General features: G+C 46.0%; 1 protein-coding gene across 1 annotated transcript in view; it reads left to right on the forward strand.

Annotated features, from left to right (window-relative positions):
- Positions 1-15707, forward strand: part of CACNA2D2 (calcium voltage-gated channel auxiliary subunit alpha2delta 2) — a 1426314-nt gene that overhangs the window by 1178858 nt on the left and 231749 nt on the right. The window lies entirely within an intron of this gene.

Raw genomic sequence — 15707 nt, forward strand, 5'->3', positions numbered from 1 at the left:
CACTGGGGGAATCAGGGGAGGTGATCCCCGATTCCCTCCGGTGGTCATCTGGTCAGTTGGGGCACTTTTTTGGGACTTGGACCTGAAAAAAAGGTCCAAATAAAGGCGGACCAAATTCTCGTCCAAAACGCCCTTCTTGTTTCGATTATCAGCTAAAGACACCCATCTCTCCTCGGCCGATAACCACGCCCCAGTCCCGCCTTCGCCACGCCTCCGACACACCCCTGTCAACTTTGTTTGTTCCTGCGACGGAGTGCAGTTGAAGATGACCAAAATCGGCTTTCGATATACCGATTTGGTCGCCCACGGGAGAAAAATCTCTCAATTTAGGTCGAAATACTACCCCTCTCCTCAGTCGCTTCACTGGCTCCCTATCCGTTTTCGCATCCTGTTCAAACTTCTTCTACTAACCTATAATGTACTCACTCTGCTGCTCCCCAGTATCTCTCCAAACTCGTCCTTCCCTACACCCCTTCTCGTGCACTCCGCTCCATGGATAAATCCTTCTTATCTGTTCCTTCTCCACTACTGCCAACCCCCAGACTTCGCGCCTTCTGGCTCGCTGCACCCTACGCCTGGAATAAACTTCCTGAGCCCCTACGTCTTGCCCCATCCTTGGCCACCTTTAAATCTAGACTGAAAGCCCACCTCTTTAACATTGCTTTTGACTCGTAACCACTTGTAACCACTCGCTTCCACCTACCCTCCTCTCCTCCTGCCTCACTTTATTTTTTGTCTATTAGATTGTAAGCTCTTTGAGCAGGGACTGTCTTTCTTCTATGTTTGTGCAGCGCTGCGTACGCCTTGTAGCACAATAGAAATGCTAAATAGTAGTAGTATGTACAGCGCTGCGTAACCCTAGTAGCGCTTTAGAAATGTTTAGTAGTAGTAGTAGTAGGGCATCTTTTTCTTTCGAAAATATGCTGGAAAGTCAACATGGATTTAGTGAAGGGAAATCTTGCCTCACCAATCAACTACATTTCTTTGAAGGGGTGAACAAACATTAGTACATAAACATCGCCATGCTGGCGAGCCCAACACCGTCACCGACAGCAGCCAAAAGAACATGCAATTTGTCCCGCCCCTCCTAGAAATAGTGTATTATTCCCTCGCCCATTCGATAACATTCTATGGCCTTTTCCTCCAGGAAGCCGTCCAACCTTTTTTTGAAGCCCGCTAAGTTAACCACCTTAACCACTTTTTCCGACTGTGAATTCCAGAGTTTAACTACATGTTGAGTGAAAAAAAATTTCCTCCGCTTCGTTTTAAATTTACCACACTGCAGCTTCATCGCATGCCCCTTTGTCCTAGTGTTTTTGGAAAGCGTAAACAGACGCTCCACATCGACCTGTTCCATTCTACTCATTATCTTATAGACCTCTATCATATCTCCCCTCAGCCGCCTCTTCCCCAAGCTGAAAAGCCCCAGCCTCTTCAGCCTTTCCTCATAGGGAAGTCATCCCATCCCCTGTATCATCTTGTTGCCCTTCTCTGCACCTTTTCCACTTCCACTATATCTTTTTGAGGTGTGTGGACCAAATTGAACACATGTGGATAAAGGTGAGCCAGTTGATATTGTGTATCTGGATTTTCAGAAGGCATTTAACAAAATACCTCATGAAAGACTCCAGAGGAAACTGGAGAGTCATGGGATAGGAGGTAGTGTCCTGTTGTGGATTAAAAACTGGTTAAAGGATAGAAAACAGAGAGTAGGGTAAATGGTCAGTATTCTCAATGGAGAAGGGTAGTTAGTGGGGTTCCCTAGGGGTCTGTGCTGGGACCGCTGCTTTTTAACATATTTATAAATGACCTAGAGATGGGTGTAACTAGTGAGGTAATTAAATTTGCTGACAACACAAAGTTATTCAAAGTCCTTAAATTGCGGGAGGATTGTGAAAAATTACAAGAGGACCTTACAAGACTGGGAGACTGGGCGTCTGAATGGCAGATGACATTTAATGTGAGCAAGTGCAAAGTGATGCATGTGGGAAAGAGGAACCCGAATTATAGCTATGTCATGCAAGGTTCCACGTTAGGAGTCACTGACCAAGAAAAGGGATCTAGGTGTCGTCGTTGATGATACGTTGAAACCTTCTGCTCAGTGTGCTGCTGCGGCTAAGAAAGCAAATAGAAGGTTAGGTATTATTAGGAAAGGAATGGAAAACAAAAATGAGAACGTTATAATGCCTTTGTATTGCTCCATGTTGCAACCGCACCTCGAATATTGTGTTCAATTCTGGTCACCGCATCTCAAAAAAGATATAGTGGAATTAGAGAAGGGCGACAAAAATGATAAAGCGGATGGGATGACTTCCCTATGAGGAAATGCTAAAGCGGTTAGGGCTCTTCAGCTTGGAGAAAAGGCGGCTGAAGGGAGATATGATAGAGGTCTATAAAAGTAACTAGGACTAGGGGGCATGCGATGAAGCTACAAAGTAGTAAATTTAAAACGAATCAGAGAAAATGTTTCTTCACTCAACGTGTAATTAAACTCTGGAATTCGTTTCCAGAGAATGTGGTAAAGGTGCTTAGCTTAGCAGAGTTTAAAAAAAGTTTGGACGGCTTTCTAAAGGAAAAGTGAATAGACCGTCATTAAATTGGGCTTGGGGAAAATCCACTATTTCTGGGATAAGCAGTATAAAATGTTTTGTACTTTTTTGGGATCTTGCCAGGTATTTATGACCTGGATTGGCCACTGTTGGAAACAGGATGCTGGGTTGATGGACCTTTGGTCTGTCCCAGTATGGCAAAATGTATGTACTTATCTATATGCTTAATAATTGAATCTCCAGTTAAAATGGCTGTTCTAACCCTTCCCTCCTGGGCAGAAGCCTCTGAAGACACATTCTTGATGTGAGAGGATATTGCATCCCCTGGAGGGCAGGTCCTGGCTGCAGAATTACTTTCTGCCTCTCTAAGGTGATCCTTTTCCTTCAAGTGACCTTTCTTCTGCATGGCAGCACAGAAGTTGCCTGACTGGAGGTGTGGAGGCATCAGGTTAGGGAGTTGCCTCACCCACTGTTTCATGAATGGAAGTAGCCCCCTCAAGGAACTGTTAAATGAGGACAATTCTGCTATCTACAGGCCAGTATTGGCCTCCGGGTTGGAGCCATTTCCAGGCTCCTCCTTGATCTGGTAAAAGAAAATCCAAGGACTCTCTTTCACTTGTAGAAACCCTTTTCGAACAACATTTCCAATAGGCCTCTTGAGTGCTACCTGCTCTGTTCATCCCTTTGGAGTTGACATCTTAAAACATATCTGGCAACTATCAGTCAGCAGGTTCCCTAAATATGCCTTCCATAAAGCTTCTGGCCACCCAGCCAGCAAGCAGGTCTCTCAAAGTTGGTCCAACAGTAATCCGGATATAACAAAAGAGAGGGAACAAAGTACAAACTAAAGTCCAACAAAAAAAAACAGCACCACGGGCCTTTAAAAAATGGAACACAGTTCTTTATGAATGAGCCTTGACAAAAAGACCCGACACGGGCCGTGTTTCGGTGACTAGCACCTGCGTTAGGGGTCACAGTGATGACGTGGAAAACTTGGGGAATAACTCGAATATATTCCTCTACAATATATTATTCCTTACCCCACGTCTCATGTAGTAAAAGCTACAAAGCACCAAGGCACTTTCACTTTCTTTTCATCTATTTTGATACAGAAAGTGAAAGTGCCTTGGTGCTTTGTAGCTTTACTACATGAGACGTGGGGTAAGGAATAATATATTGTAGAGGAATATATTCGAGTTATTCCCCAAGTTTTCCACGTCATCACTGTGACCCCTGACGCAGGTGCTAGTCACCAAAACACGGCCCGTGTCGGGTCTTTTTGTCAAGGCTCATTCATTAAAGAACTGTGTCCATTTTTAAGGGCCCGTGGTGCTGTTTTTTTGTTCCACAGTAATCCGGGTCATCTTCTGTACCACCGGAACTGGAGTGGGTAGCCTGGATGCCAGTAGCACTTGGGTTACCTGTACCAGAGAGTTTCACTGTACCTCCAACGAATTTTGCAATGCCTGTTACTGCTCACATTGCCTCTGCACAATAGTCTGTAGCATCTGCTGTTGCTGCCCCTCAACCAGGGCCTAGAGTGGTATTTTCTAAAACTTCTTCAAGTTTCCCTCTTGGAGCAGAGGTAACCTCTTTAAGCCTGTAGTTCTGCATGTCAGTCCTATAAACCCTAGAGGCTAAGGATTCCTGCTTCTTCTGGCAGGGTAAGCTGCAGTTTCACCACTAGACCCATATGTGGTAATGTGCACAAGGACAGGCCCTGGAGCCAGGATAAACTGGAGCTACACAGTGGTCAAGGTATGGAGGTCCTGTTAACTTCAAAGGCAAATAACACAAACTATCCCTTAGATGTAAGCAAAAAGTCATCCCATGGACCTGCTCCTGCAGACCATGGCATGCACTGGTTTCTAGTCAAGAACATTCACCAGCTGGCACCTGGTTGGATCAAGCATGTAGTTCTTCAAAGTCCCCAGTGGCACTGGGCCTACCTGACTGTCATGGTTGCAGTTCATACGTAGGTGATGGAGGCAAGTTCATTTAGGCATCGCTGCCTCCCTCTGGGTCTACTTAACCTGGCTGTGCCCCTAGCTTTTATAAGTCCTAGTTAGTGCTGTTCTGGCTCCACCCTTCCTGTGTCACTTCCCCCTTGGGCGAGACTATGGAGCTTAAGGTGGTTCTGACACTGTGAGGGAGTATTCTTAAGTGGAAGTAGCCATGTCCTATATCCTTCCTCACAAGGTCAAAGGTCGAGAGGTGATGTATCCTACCCAGGTGCACCTTCTACTTCCTAGAGGGTTCATAGAGACTTACACAACAGCCAGCATGACCTGTCACACAAACGGACATACCAAATTGGAAGGGAGAAAAACTGACAGAAAGAAATGTTTAATGTAGAGCAGACCCCATGCAATAATAATATGGAGGGTTAAAGATACCAGTTCTACTTTCTGAACCCTGTCTGAAACTGTCCCCCTTCTGTTAACTCTCTTTCCATCTCTCACCTCTATCAATGTCCTTTCTGTCAAACCCATTCTCTGTTACCCATAATCACACATTCCAATTACTGCTCCTCATTATTCCTTTGTTCTCTCTCCTTAACCATCTCAACTATTCCTTCTACCCAGTGGTGTGCTGGAGCGGGCTTGTGAGAGCCGTTTGTTAAGTTTTTAAGAATTTTGGGAGCCGGTTGTTAAAGTAGGTCTCCCCGTGGCTACTTAAAACAACTGGATCCCAAAATGTGGTCTTGGGCCCCCCCTGAATTGTCTTTTACTTTGCTGGTGGGGATGCTGAGTCCTGCCATCCAAGTAAATAGACTACTGCTGCTCCACGCTCGTTGTTTCCAGCTCTGAGTAGCGGGCTAGGACTTTTGTGCATGCGAGAGATGTCCCAGCATGCTGCTCAGAGACAGAAACAAGCAGCAGGGAGTGGTGGCCGTCCATTTATTGGCTGGTGGGGCTCGGCATCCCTGCAAGCAAAGGTATGTGTAGTGTGCCCGAACGAGGTGGGGAGAGAGAGGAGGCATGCATTTCCCCTACCAGTCTACCGCTGGTACCCCTAAATTGCAGAGCTACCTATGCCCAGAGAGAGAGCCCGTTGTTAAAAATTTAGCAGCACACCCCTGCTTCTATCCCTCTAGAGATTCTCCTCCTCCAAGCCAGTTACTAGCAGGTTCTTTAATCCACTGCAGGTTGAACTGGCTTCCCTCTATTGCAGTAGAACCCTCGTCCATCAGGAATCACTGAAGCGACTGTCAGCCTTCTCCCAGTTTCTAAAAATTAAAATACAGCAGCTTTTAAACTAGAAACTGGGGGAAGGCCGACAGTCGCTCAAAAGTGCATGGTTCGTAATAAGGTATCTTTCAAAGATATCACCAAAACAGGGAAGATAGGGTATCTTGATAGTGAGGTTGCAAAAGAGACCATAGTACATAAGTACATAAGTAATGCCATACTGGGAAAAGACCAAGGGTCCATCGAGCCCAGCATCCTGTCCACGACAGCGGCCAATCCAGGCCAAGGGCACCTGGCAAGCTTCCCAAACGTACAAGCATTCTATACATGTTATTCCTGGAATTTTGGATTTTTCCAAGTCCGTTTAGTAGCGGTTTATGGACTTGTCCTTTAGGAAACCGTCCAACCCCTTTTAAACTCTGCTAAGCTAACCGCCTTCACCACTTCTCCGGCAACGAATTCCAGAGTTTAATTACACGTTGGGTGAAGAAACATTTTCTCTGATTTGTTTTAAATTTACTACACTGTAGTTTCATCGCATGCCCCCTAGTCCTAGTATTTTTGGAAAGCGTGAACAGACGCTTCACATCCACCTGTTCCACTCCACTCATTATTTTATATACCTCTATCATGTCTCCCCTCAGCCATCTCTTCACCAAGCTGTATAGCCCTAGCCTCCTTAGTCTTTCTTCATAGGGAAGTCGTCCCATCCCCACTATCATTTTAGTCGCCCTTCGCTGCACCTTTTCCAATTCTACTATATCTTTCTTGAGATGTGGTGACCAGAATTGAACACAATACTCAAGGTGCGGTCGCACCATGGAGCAATACAATGGCATTATAACATCCTCACACCTGTTTTCCATACCTTTCCTAATAATACCCAACATTCTATTTGCTTTCTTAGCCGCAGCAGCACACTGAGCAGAAGGTTTCAGTGTGTTATTGACGACGACACCCAGATCCCTTTCTTGGTCCGTAACACCTAACGTGGAACCTTGCATGACATATCTATAATTCGGGTTCTTTTTTCCCACATGCATCACCTTGCACTTGCTCACATTAAACATCATCTGCCATTTAGCCGGCCAGTCTCCCAGTCTCGTAATGTCCTCTTGTAATTTTTCACAATCCTGTTGCGATTTAACGACTTTGAATAACTTTGTGTCATCAGCAAATTTAATTACCTCGCTAGTTATTCCCATCAGGTGTTCTTAAATAAAAATAAAAATCAGACAAAAGATTGCAAATTAATACTGTCAAGTACTGAGCATGATGTAAATAGGAACAACAAACATAGTTTGAAATGTCTATATGCGAATGCTAGAATCCTAAGAAATAAGATGGGAGAGTTAGAATATATTGCACTAAATGAAAAATTAGATATAATAGGCATCTCTGAGACCTGGTGGAAGGAGGATAACCAGTGGGACACTGTCATACCAGGGTACAAATTATATCGTAGTGATAAGGTGGATCAAATTGGTGGAGGGGTAGCATTGTATATTAACGAGAGCCTTGAATCAAATAGGTTGAAAACTCTGCAGGAAGCAAAACGCTTCTTGGAATCACTGTGGATTGAAATTCCATCTGTAAAGGGGGAAAGGATAGTGATAGGAGTGTACTACCGTCCGCCTGGCCAGGATGAACAGACAGATGTAGAAATGTTAAAAGAAATTAGGGACGCTAACAAACTGGGCAACACAATAATAATGGGTGAGTTCAATTACCCCGATATTGACTGGGTAAATGTAACATCGGGGCATGCAAGGGCAGCTTTATGGAGCAGCTAGTACAGGAGCCGATGAGAGAAGGAAAAAATTCTAGACCTAGTCCTTAGTGGAGCGCATGATCTGGTGCGGGATTTGATGTGGGCGGTATCGTTTTTCAGCGATAATGGAAACCAAAGGTGCCCAGCTCAAAAACGACCAAATCCAAGGCATTGGGTCGTGGGAGGGGCCAGGATTCGTAGTGCACTGGTCCCCCTCATATTCCAGGACAGCAACCGGGCACCCTAGGAAGCACTTGTAAAAAGTAAAAAAACAAAAGTAAAATACCTCCCAAGTCCATAGTTCCCTTCCTTTGGGTGCTGAGCCCCTCAAATCCCCCCCAAAACCCTCTGCCCACAACTCTACACTACACCATTACCATAGCCCTAAGGTGAAGGGGGCACCTACATGTGGGTACAATGGGTTTTGGGGGCTGTCTGGAGGGCTCCCATTTACCAGCACAAGTGTAACAGGCAGGGGGGGTGGGCCTGGGCCCACCTCGGTGAAGTCCACTGCACTCATTAACAACTGATCCAGGGACCTGCATACTGCTGTCATGGAGCTGGGTATGACATTTGAGGCTGGCATACAGGCTGGAAAAAAAGGATTTTAAAGTTCTTTTTGGTGGGAGGGGGTTAGTGACCACTGGGGGAGTCTGGGGAGGTCATCCCCGATTCCCTCCGGTGGTCATCTGGGCAGTTGGGGCACTTTTTGGGGACTTGTTTGTGAAAAAAAAGGGTCAAAAAAGTGACCCAAAATCGCGGTAAAACCGCCTGGTTTTTTTTCAATTATCAGCCAAAGGCGGCCATCTCTCCTCGGCCGATAACCACACCCCAGTCCCGCCTTCACCACACCTCCAACACGCCCCCATCAACTTTGGTCGTTCCTGCGACGGAGTGCAGTTGAAGACAACCAAAATCGGCTTTCGATTATACCGATTTGGACACCCACAGGAGAAAGGCGACCATCTCCCGATTTGGGTCGAAATATGGGCGTCTTTCTCTTTTGAAAATAAGGCTGTTAGTGTTCAAGCAATTTTTTGCGGCACCCCCCCCCCCCCCCCCCCCCCATGGCCACATAGGTCTCCCTTTCCCTGCAGCCCCCTCTTGTCACTCCAGCACACCTCTCCTCCCTGAAAGTTCAGCACACCTCTCCATTCACTGCAGCCCCCCTCCCATAAGTCCAGCACACCTCTACCTTCCCTAAATCCAGCATTGCTCACTACCTTCCTTCAGGTCCAGGATTACTGTCGTTCCTTCTCCTTCCCCCACCGCCATTGCAGTACTTGCAGCTTACATTTTTGGGCCATCCACGATTCACACAGGCACTTCGGCGACTTAATACACATGTATTGCCATACTGGGACAGACCAAAGGTCCATCAAGCCCAGCATTCTGTTTCCAACAGTGGCCAATCCAGGTCACAAATACCCGGCAAGATCCCAAAAAAGTACAAAACATTTTATACTGCTTATCCCCAGAAATAGTGGATTTTCCCCAAGTCCAATTTAATAATGGTCTATGGACTTTTTCTTTAGGAAGCCGTCCAAACCTTTTTTAAACTCAGCTAAGCTAAGCTAATCACTCCTAAACCACCCAAGTGCTTCAAAAACACCTCTCACACGACCTTACCTATCACCTTTCCATTTAAATCCTCATCTACCTTCAGCTTATTACCGACTGTATTTAAGATCATGTAATGACTATATCATAATAACACTCTGTAAGCCACATTGAGCCTGCAAAAGGTGGGATAATGCAATAAATAAATAAATAAATAACTGCCTTTACCACATTCTCCGGCAATGAATTCCAGAGTTTAATTACACTTTGAGTGAAGAAAATTTTTCCCCGATTCGTTTTAAATTTACTACTTTGCAGCTTCATCGCATACCCCTGTCCTAGTATTTTTGGAAAGCGTAAACAGACGCTTCACAGCTATCCGTTCAACTCCACTCTCTGATGCAACTTCCTGTTGCGAAGCCGGACGCGGCAGAGGGAAGGCCCCACAGTGCCTGTGTAAATCGCAGATGGCCTGAAAATGTAAGCCGCAAGTACTGCAGTGGTAGCGGGGGAAGAAGGCAGAAGCAGCAGATTCCAGACCTGTGGGAGAGGAAAGTAGGGAGCCTTGCTGGATTGTGGGTGGCTGGAGGTCGCCATCTCGGTTCGGGTGGCGAAGGGAGGGAGGTCAAGATTTTCCACGGCACCCCTGAGAGTTTGCTGTGGTTCACAGTTTGGGAACTGCTACTTTAAGGAATGTTAAGGGAGCGTTTGCAGTTCTTACCACTCCCAGTATTATCCCAGCAGGTGTGAAGACCTATTTTCAATTGCATGCTGAGAAATGAACTGGAAAGCAAGGTCCAGGACATTCACAGTTTCTCTGATATTTTTCAAAAGGCTTTCCTGAATGCAAAGCATACTTACCAGCACATATAGCGGGAGAAGCTATTTTACAAACCTACACATACACAAAAAGAGCTTCATCATTTGGCATTTTCCACATATTAATGGCAGTGATTACTGTATATGTGTAAGGCCTGGGGGCCACTGGCGGCTCCCGGGGACATCTGGGGCGGCCCTCGTTGTCTTTCTGTTTTGTTTTTCTGCTACTCTTCCTCTCTACCTAGGCTCAGGACAGAAAGGGGAAAGTGGATGGGGTTAGAGCCACATGCTTGAAGGAAAAGGCATTTCTCACTAGCCAAAAGAGAATGCATTGGAAATTCTCACAACCATGAGGATTACCCCTCACCCTCCCCAATGAAGTTTGAAGGTGGGCTGGTGGGGATGAATGTCATTGAAACACACTGTTCAGCAGCATCATGTCCCTGTGTAGGAAGGTGTTAGGTGGTTCAGCTTATTAAAATCCAAAGTGGCCCCAGCTTAAAAATGAATGAAGACCACTGGTCTATATGGAAGTGCTGACTTTTGATACCTTCACATATAAGGGTCAGCAACTGTACATATAGGGCCCCATTTCTGAAAAATATAGGTAGACACAGGAGCCATCTCTGGGTAACAGTGGGTGGAAGAAGTTCCTTCACTATCCACGAAGGGGGCAATTTATATATATATATATATATTTTTTTTTGTTACATTTGTACCCCGCGCTTTCCCACTCATGGCAGGCGCAATGCGGCTTACGTGGGGCAATGGAGGGTTAAGTGACTTGCCCAGAGTCACAAGGAGCTGCCTGTGCTGGGAATTGACCTCAGTTCCTCAGTTCCCCAGGACCAAAGTCCACCACCCTAACCACTAGGCCACTCCTCCACTCCAAACATTTTGAAATTTTAGGGGTGCCAATGAATGTAGAGGTGGTGCCAATTAAATATGAAAGCCCTAAAAGGTAAAATGTAATATTTTGAGCCCCAGAAAGCCCAAGGAGGTTAAGCACAAAATGAGTCTATCACTCATTTTACTGCCTGGCTGAAATAGGGACTTTGATTAAATTTATGCATTCCTCAGAGCTGCTGCAAAAGCTGGCAGGGAATTATGGTTATTTTTAGATATACACGTATTCCTACTGTAGAATGAGAAATACACGTATGTACGTGTATGGCCCACCCAAGCCATACTTCCTCAAAATGTCTGCATCCCAGTCATCAGCAGGTAGAAATCATGGCTTTCTAAAATCAACATCTATATATCTAGCCCCTGTGCTAGATAAATGCTGCTGTTTCCACATGTAGATGGTTCTGCAATGACATCCACAAGCTTCAAAACTGCTGTGCTGTTTTTAGAAATAGAGAGAAAATGAAAGGTGTGTATTGGGGGATGGAAAAGGCAATTGCAAGGAACTTAAAAATCCTGTCACATTCCTGCCCAGCTGCCATCACATGGAGAGTGCAGATTAACCATCCTTTTTATAATTGTGCATTTAATGGCAGGCATTAAAATACAGTTTAAATTTAATCTGTGTTTTTCAGGCAAGAGTTAGCAGTGTTTTCTAGCATGCTCTCCATCCCAAGAGGCTGCTTCTGAGAGGCTGAATCCTGACCTATTTAACATTTGCACATACACATGCAGACACTTTCATTCTCTGAAAATTCACAGTGAGGGATTGAGGAGATAATGTGCTCTAGAGATAAGGCACAATTGGTCTAGAAAAAAAAAATTTGAAAAAGCTTTCTGTTTTTCTCTTTCACTAGAAGATGTCTCAGATGAGGAGCAGGTAGGAGGGTTATGACCAGGCGGACAAGACGGGGAAGACTTTAAATGGCAGATGTTGTCTAGATTAATGTTTAGTAAACAAATTGCTGTGCTGTGCCACGGACTGTTTGAAAAATCATGGCCTCAATATTCAGTGGCACTCAGCCAGTTAGGAGGGATAGTGGGGCCAGATTTTCAGCAGCATTAGTCAGATAATATCACTGACAATCCCCTTCCACCAGGCCAAGGAACCCCTATAGCAAAAGTCGAAAAGGAAAAGCCCCTCCCCCCAAAGTGGAATGACTTCAACCATTCCAGAAGAAGGACAAAGAGCTGAGGCCATGGTATGTACAGAAACCACCTGGGACTCAACCTCTGGCAGCAGGAGAAGAAAAGGGCTGAGCCATGTCATGGGTCACCCACTTCCAGCAGCAGAAGATCAGTCTATGTCTGTTAACGCAACTAAATATACCGCAGTTACTGAGCACAGGTCACAGCAGTTTACAATGGTAAGATAAAATAACAGAGAAATGGGAAAGAGAGCATTCCTGACAGAAGACAAGATGAAAGTGCAAAGGCTAAAACATAGGAGACGTCTCAAGTTACAGGCCAACAGAGCCTCACAATCCAGAGGCTGCAAAAGCAGACTGAAAGAAATGTGTCTTAAGGAGCATCTTAAATTTTGAGAAAGACAACCCAGCACGAATATGAGATGGTAAATTATTCCAGAGATACAGGACCAAGAAAAAGAAGGCAGAAAGGAGAGCCTCAACCAGTGGTGTGTGTGCTAGTAAATTTTTAACAGGCCCTCTCCCCGGTCCACCTCTGCGCCCCCCCCCCCCCCCCCATCCACCTCTGTACCCCCCCCCCCCCAAATTTGTGGAGCTGGCTATAGCCGGGGGGGGGGGGGGGGCAATGCATTACTCTCTCCAGGAAAAAAAAATTAAATGATCCCAGGTTCCAATCTAATTCATGTTTAATATGGGATAAAATGCCATAAATAAGTAAATAACGTTCAGCACCTGATTCTCAAAGTGGACATATTCCAAACACTATAATGAAAATAAAATTATTTTTTTCTACCTTTGTTGTCTGGTGACTTTGTTTCTCTGATTCTGCTGCTCTCTATCTGTTCCCTTGACTCCGTTTCCAGGGCTTCCTTTCCATGTATTTCTTTTCTTTCCTCCTTTCTTCTTAATTCCTGGTCCTCCGCAGACTTGACTGTACAGTGGATCCAGTTTCTGCCTATTTTCTCCATCCATGTGCAGTTTCTCTCCTCACTTCCTTTTCCCTCATCTAATCTCCTTCCTCTATCTTCCCTCCATGTCCAGCATTTCTTCTCTCTCCCTTCCTTCCCCTCCATCCATGTCGAGAATTTCTCTTGCCATCCCCTCCATCCATGTCCTGAAACTCTCCTCTCTCCCCTGCCCCTCTCTATCCGTCCATACCCAGCAATTCTCTTCTCTCCCCTGCCCCCCTCTACCCATCCATGCCCAGCAATTCTCTCCTCTGCCCCCTCTACCCATTCATGCCCAGCAATTCTCTCCCCTGCCCCCTCTACCCATCCATGCCCAGCAATTCTCTCCCCTGCCCCCCTCTACCCATCCATGCCCAGCAATTCTCTCCCCTGCCCCCCTCTACCCATGCATGCCCAGCAATTCTCTTCCCTGCCCCCTCTACCCATCCATACCCAGCGATTCTCCTCCCTCCCCTCCCGCTCCCATCCATCTTTTTGTATTACCTCTGTCGAAGCGCCGCGTTATTTAAAGCCCTGCTGCCCGTCTCCAGCCTTCCCCTGCTTGCTTTGTGATGATGTTCGTTCCCTCAGTCCCGCCTTCACGGAAAAAGGAAATGACATCAGAAGGCGGGACTAAGGGCACAAACTCATCAGAAGCAAGCAGGGAAGGCTGGAGACGGGCAGCAGGGCTTTAAATAACGCGGCGCTTCGACAGAGGTAATAGAAACTGACAGATGGGAGCGGGAGTGGAGGGTGGGGGCGAAGGACATTGTTGGACATGTTTGGGAGCGGGAGGGGAGGTAAGCATGGCCTGTGATGGTGCCCTCCTGCCATGCTTACCTCCCGTAATGGAGCCGGCTCGCCCCCAAGAACAACCGGCTCGCAAGAGCTGTCAAAATTTAATAAGCGGCTCTTGTGAACTAGAGCGAGCCAGCTCCAGCACACCACTGGTCTCAACTGTAGTGTTTGCAGCAGCTGCCACAGGAAACTCAACCCTGACATCAGAAGTGGAAGAGGGCCATAGCCACACATACAGCAGCTGTCACTTTAGTGGCAGAGGAGGAAGGCTGCAGCAGAAGAGAATGACGCTGTGGTATGTCCAGCATCTGCCCCTGGGGACCTAACCCCTGGAAACAGAAGAACGACAGATGAATAGAGGTCTAGACTGGGGCAAAACTGAAAGGAGCTATTTTAAAGGTGACTAATGTTTTTGTTAGAAAATTACATAAAAGTAAGAGGAAAAGAAGGCCGCAGTAGATGAAAAAGTAAGAGAAAGAAGATTAGCCTTTACACGTTATAAGACAACTCATAAAGAGGAAGACAGGCAAAAATAGCTGGAAATGCTATCAGGAAAGCGAAGAGACAAACGGAAGAAAAGATAGCCGATACGGTAAAATTGGGGGACAAGACATTTTTCAGATGTATAAGTGACAGGAGGAAGTGCCAAAATAGCATTGTGAGGCTCAAAGCTGAGTGGGAGGAATATGTAGAAGTTGATAAGGATAAAACTGAACTGCTTAACAATTATTTCTGTTCTGTGTTCACGGATGAAAGGGAGATGGTTGTGTGGTAGGACCAGGACTGATTCTCAGAAGACTGTGATCATGAAGAGCTAGCTAAACTAAACGTAGGCAAAGTGATGGGGCCTGATGGGATACATCTCAGAGTACTCAAGGAACTTGTAGATGTTCTGACTGCTCTGCTGTATGACCTCTTCAGTGCTTTCTTAGAGTCTGTGATTGGCTGAGACAGACCTGAAGGGGTATAATCAAAAGGGAGGGACATCCAAGGAAGTGGAGCTGTGGCCAAGTAGTAACAGCACTGGTCTTGTAATGCAGAGGTAGCTGGTTCAAATCCCACTGTTACTACTAAAAAAGCTACGAGAAAGACGGCCATTAAGGGGAAAGTGCAGAACGACGTGACAGCCATTAAGGGAAACTGCACATCAGGGACTTTTTAAAATTTGTATGAAGCCTTTATTGAACATTTCTCAAAACAGTATCACAAAATTCAGTACTCCAGAACAAGTAAGTCATAACATAACTGATCAGCAAGATCCTTTTTTTTTTACGAGCTGGCCGACAGGTTTCCCTCCTAGGGAAGGAAATTCGCGTACAAATGAGCAGCTCATTTGCATGTGATTTAAAGTTTTTTTTGGGGGGTGAGAGGGGGTTGGTGACCACTGGGGGAGTATGGGGAGGTCATCCCCTATTCCTTCCGGTGGTCATCTGGTCAGTTTGGGCACCTTTTTGAGACTTGGTCGTGAAAATAAATAGACCAAGTAAAACCGGCCAAATGCTCGTCATTGCCGGTTTTCTTTTTTCCATTATCAGCTGAAGCTGCCCATCTCATAAGCATGCCCACGTCCCGCCTTTGCTACCCTGCCGACACGCCCCCTTGAAGTTTGGCTGCATCCGCGACGGAATGCCGGCGAGTGTGTCCAAAAATTGGCTTTCGATTATACCGATTTGGCCGGTTTTAGGAGATGGCAGTCCATCTCCCGATTTGTGTCGGAAGATGGCCGGCGATCTCTTTCGAAAATAAGCCTGTATGTTACCATGTTACATTATATAGCCTAAGATCTGGGAGTCGGAGGCCCCCCTGTTTTCTAATTCGGGATAATTTAGCACAAGCAATACAGGGGTGTTTATCATGCCATATAAATGAGCCAATTATACTGCAGTACAACCCTTCCTCTCACCGTCCCACCCATAATGGGAGCACCTGAAGTGGATATAGTAGATTAGGAAGGAGCACCATTTTAACCAAAGCTATACAGCCCCTAAAACTCACCGGGAGATCCTTCCATTGTGTGC

The sequence above is a fragment of the Microcaecilia unicolor genome, chromosome 6 (assembly GCF_901765095.1).
Source record: "Microcaecilia unicolor chromosome 6, aMicUni1.1, whole genome shotgun sequence".
NCBI classification, from domain to species: domain Eukaryota; kingdom Metazoa; phylum Chordata; class Amphibia; order Gymnophiona; family Siphonopidae; genus Microcaecilia; species Microcaecilia unicolor.